Below are 5,050 nucleotides of genomic sequence, written 5' to 3' on the forward strand. Positions count from 1 at the left end.
TGCAGCAACTGACCATTAGCTATCTCCACATTCCTCGGTGTTACCAATGAGAACTTGCATTTGAGTCGCTCGGCTAGATGTTCATTAAAGAAATTATGAGTACTCCGGGAGTCAATCAGAACTCGCAACATACGCTTCTGGCACGTTCCCTTAATTCGCATGAGCTGCGGCCCATTTTTCCACATAAGGCATGAAGTGATAACTGCAAGGCCTCCTCCCCTGCCTCATCCGGTTCCTCAACCAATCCCATCACCTCCCCTGCATCTTCTCCGTCCACCTCCTCAATCATGTGTATAGAAAACGCCTTCCTCCTTGCACAATTATGAGAGGGCGTGTATTTTTCTGGGCACCAAAAGCATTGGCCCTTTGCTCGCTTCTCATCCATCTCTTGATTCGACAACTTCGGTCCCAGTCGCGTGTTGCCCAAACGTGGGTTCTCTCTTCCGACACTCGACGACGAGCTCCCACTTGGCTTAAACGATGTAGCCGTCACTGCTAGAGCTTTAGTGTTGGAGTATTGACTAGCTGCGTTCACCCCAGTATTCACGACCGCCTTTGCTTTTCCCCCCAAGGCTCGAACCGTGATATCTTGTAGCTTTGCCAACGAATACGCCTCGGCTAACCCCCTGGGTTTAAACATTCGGACCGGCATCTCCAATTCTGCTACCAATCCTGAGAGGAATAGGCTTAATGCTTGATCCTCGCGTATGCCCGTTCTCGGACAGATCTCGTCGAAGGCATCCATGTAAGCCTGCAACGATCCAGTCTGACGCAAGTTGCGTAGCTCCGCTAAAGGGTCATCATAGGCCTGCACCCCAAATCGAGCCCCAAGCGCCACAATGTAGGAACTCCAGTCGTGAGCCGCCGCTGGTCCCTGCAGATTCATATAGCCCCGATGCCATTGTAGGGCTTTTCCCTCAAGGTGCACAACTGCCACCTTCACCCACTCACGATTTGCAACCTTGGCTACCTCAAAAAAAAACTCTGCACGCATTATCCACCCCTCGAACCCGTCACCATCGAACTTAGGAAACTCGTATCGCGTTGACCTTCCCAACTCCTCTGAAATCCCCCAGAAAGAATGACCGCGCCCCGACTGCCTTCTCCTTCCCCCACCTTCTGTTTCCCCCAGTGTAAGACCTGCGATTGCCTGCAAAATCTCCTCAATCTTCCCCTCCGTTCGCGCCTGTCTCTCCGCTACCTGCCCCAGTGCTTCCCCTACCCTCCGATCAACTGCTTCCATCAGCTTCTTCTCCGATTCCGACAACCGTGTCAGCGCCATTGTCCGGAAATCGTCGGCTCTGGATACCACTTGATAAGTACTCAGCCGTAGAATGAGCTAAGAACCACCTCCACACACACAGCAGCTAGGTACACACACACAAACAAGAGCAAATGGGAATAAAATGGAGCTTTATTGATTATGCTGAAAGGGAACTACAACGTTACTGGAAAGGGAATGAGCACTGAAATACAAGAAGATACTCTGCCTCGGATTAGCAATCCTGGCCCATGACTCAACACGCAAATCGACAACGCTTCCTTGTGGTCTCACCTCTTTTTATCAGCCGCTATCCACCTCATCATTCTGTTATCTCAGCCCTCCACACGCCACCACACTCCCACCACACTCCATTGCGAAATTATCACGTGCTCTTATTCAACAAACAACCTACTAACATGACTAGGTGCATGCGTCACCATCTACGTTGCAACAGCTCCTCCGTCGTGCATGCAACACCTGCCCAATCCCACCGGGATATCAATTTCCTTCTCATATGAGAATTTTGTTGCAAAGAACATCTTTAGCATTCCAGAGAGTAAAATTTTCAGTGTTCGCGGCTACCCGGGAGTTCCAGGTTTGATTTGTACATAATTAAGGAAATATCTCCTATCTTATTCCATGGATTTTCTAATTGGAAGTGAGGTACTGTAGAGATTGGTAATGGAGAGAAATAGGGATTTTATGTCGGTATTTTTTCTGATTTAGGGTATTTTTCTTGAATTGATTTTGCGTTGAATTGCAAATTGGTGTGTAAAATTAATAACAATCATGCATTTGCTTTAAGATTGGGCGTCTTTGTTCGTTGACTGGAAATTACTCGATTGCCCTATTTCTATTTTATAATTTTTGGGTAGGTCTAATCAATGTGAGTTACATGAGTTCTTGTGCTGAACTTTGGTGTAACATGTGAACCTTAAAGTTTGAGGGTTGCTTGAAAGAAGAAATATGTCGCGAGAATGGACAATATGGAGATTGAGCTTTTTTGAGAAAACACTCTTTGATGATTAATGGAGTCAAATTAAACAAGATAAGCAAAGAGTGAGTGCAATACTTAGAATGCTAGCAAAATTGTATTTTGCCAGTGCCCTTCTACTCAATTGTTACAATGTTGTGTTGTTTATAACTGGCAATGAGTTAGCTATGGATTCATATCTAGCTGGAGTAAAATATAATATTCTAAAATATACTTTTGTCTTGTCATTGGTCTTTATGAGATTAGTCAAGGATTATTAGTTTCCAGGTGTAGGCTTGTAGCCAATGTTATGGTCATAACTAGTTCTAGTTGGACATATACATCTTCATTTCTTCAATCTTCCCAAGTGTATGCTACACACAGTTTGTGTGATTAAAGTTGAGGATGGTGATACTCTTGATGAAGCTAATGCGATGATACCCAATACTCTATCAGGACATGAGTTTAAGGTAAGGGCCTCTTCATTTTATGTTAGATGTTAGAAATTCTGTAATGCTCAGAAGGAATCTTATCAAAAATAGAACAGGATATAAAATCCAAGGCCATAAATCAGCAAAAGATGCTTGTATTTATTTTGTAGAATTGCTAAGTTTAGTACTTACAGTGACTGCACTTTTTGGAAGCATTTTATTAGGTTTCTATGTGCTTTAGTATTTAAGGTTATAAAAGTTTTTTGCTTCATATTAGAACCGAACTTAATTGTGAGACTTGATGTATATTTTGTTTCCTATTGCAAGAGTCTTGCTCCTGTAAGTGCAGTACTGCCTAGATAATTGCACTTCATGACTCATTGGTTCTAGAAGAGTATGAAGGTAATTGGCTGCAGAATGAAGAAACATGAGGTACATAATGACACTCATCTTATGTGTGTGAAAGCAGCTTCTTTGTTGGTCTTGTTTCTTTGCTTGTTTATGCATGCATCATGTACTACAACTCCATCTTCTGCTCTTCCCACTCAATATACCTACAATATACCTACTCCATATATTCAGAGGCGCTAAGCCTCACTTCATTCTACCACATATATATAGATATACTACTCCTCATTTAACAAACACTATTTCATTTTTTTTATTGTGAAATTATCACAGAAGCTAAATATTCCTTGTTTCACACGTTATGTAGAAAACAAAAAATAATAAAGATTTTAGATTAAAATGATAGAAATTATAAAACCAAGTAGTAAATAGCACAGAAAATGAGCATATTCCAATTCTAAATCCTGAAATTCAGCTGATCACACCGAAAAAATTACCTCATATATTCAAATGGGGAACTAGTCGAAATATATATGCAGAAATTTTGTACGACCATTCAACTAAAATGGAAATTAGTCGTAGTTATCATAATATTTTAAAGATTTGTAAATCTGATCGTACATAATTTTAAGTTTTTGTTATGTTAATTTTCTATTCAAATTCTAGTTTCATACATTAGAATTGTACACAGTACACACGATATTAAATTATACTCTGTGTATTAGCAATGTGGGTAGATGCAGTGATTGCATATTTTGGGTTTTATTAAAAAGAAATAACTCAACTTAATTGAGATATCCAAAAAGAAATACGACTCAAAACAGAAGGAGTATATGTATATAGTGAGATTTGACTCTGAAGTCGTTCATTTTGTCATCCCTATATTGTTTTTTAACTTGATTGTGAATCTTTGTTTGAATTGTGAACTACCGTCCCTGAAAATTTGTCACATATTTCATTTTCCGTCTGTCCCTAAATTTTTTCACCTTTCACTTTTACCATTAGTAGTGGACCCTACATTCAACTAACTCTTTTACACTCACATTTTATTATAAAATTAATATATAAAAGTAGGACCCACATGCCACCAATTTTTTCAACTCACTTTCTATTACATTTCTTAAAACTCGTACTCGGTCAAATGGTGACGAATTATGGGGGACGGAGGGAGTAAATGTGAATATATTTTTTTAATTTATTGTGAATCTCTAGGTAATCAGGAGGAGGAGGAGGTGTTGGCAGCATTGTTTAATTGTTTGGCTTCTTTCTTGCTTTCAGCCTTATCATTTTTCCATTTTTTTTCTCGAGCCACTTCCTCAAGTTATAACCTACGGTAGGAAAATTACTATACATAGTACTCCTTATCAAATAGCCCCACTCCAGTGCCACTTGCTAATGTTTTACAATATGCAAGCTGCAAACAGTTAGGTTTTGTGCATCAGACTATGTTATAGACTTACTTAGCAGCTGAAATCCTTCATGTTATCAGGCCATACACAACCCTTGAGGAGATCATGAAATCTTCAGAACATCCTTCTAACCTCTTAAGTTTGTTAATGATGGCATTCGATCTTGCAGGCTGTGTACGTATATTGACACCGTGCATCATAAATCTTGAAGATATTGAATGCATTGTAAATTCAAGAATGTCGATACACAGTAGCATAGGGAATCGGGTCGTTTTAGCCCATTCCGTACATCCAATCCTGAGGGACGTTCTAATCATAGTCGCGTTGGACTTCCATATCTAACTTAAAGAAAAAAGGTACATCAGTCGGACATCCATTGTCGTGACTTCAGAAAAAGGAACAATAGGATACATTTTAAATCAAATGTAGTTGAGTCTTTCCTTTTATGTGTCTTCTTCACTGGAGTCTTACACTTCTTCAATCCCGAATGGCCCCATCTCGCGATTGCGGGAATTAGATAGATAGCGGCCGCGGCGGCCGCTATTAGAAATGGGCCAACCACCCCTTAATAGGTCTCATAAGGGGGAGGGTTATCCACACTTATATAGATTAGATTGGATCATCA

At 40.3% G+C, this 5,050-nt stretch overlaps 1 long non-coding RNA gene across 1 annotated transcript; it reads left to right on the top strand.

The window, feature by feature from the left end:
• Positions 1-1,746: 1,746 nt before the first annotated feature.
• On the top strand, positions 1,747-3,357 carry LOC125214513 (uncharacterized). Its single transcript, XR_016135337.1, has 2 exons — positions 1,747-2,707; positions 2,996-3,357. It is a non-coding gene; the product is annotated as an uncharacterized LOC125214513 (long non-coding RNA).
• Positions 3,358-5,050: the final 1,693 nt, after the last annotated feature.

Source organism: Salvia hispanica, chromosome 2 (assembly GCF_029641045.1).
Source record: "Salvia hispanica isolate PSC_SH4W2 chromosome 2, Shi_PSC_v1, whole genome shotgun sequence".
NCBI lineage: Eukaryota > Viridiplantae > Streptophyta > Magnoliopsida > Lamiales > Lamiaceae > Salvia > Salvia hispanica.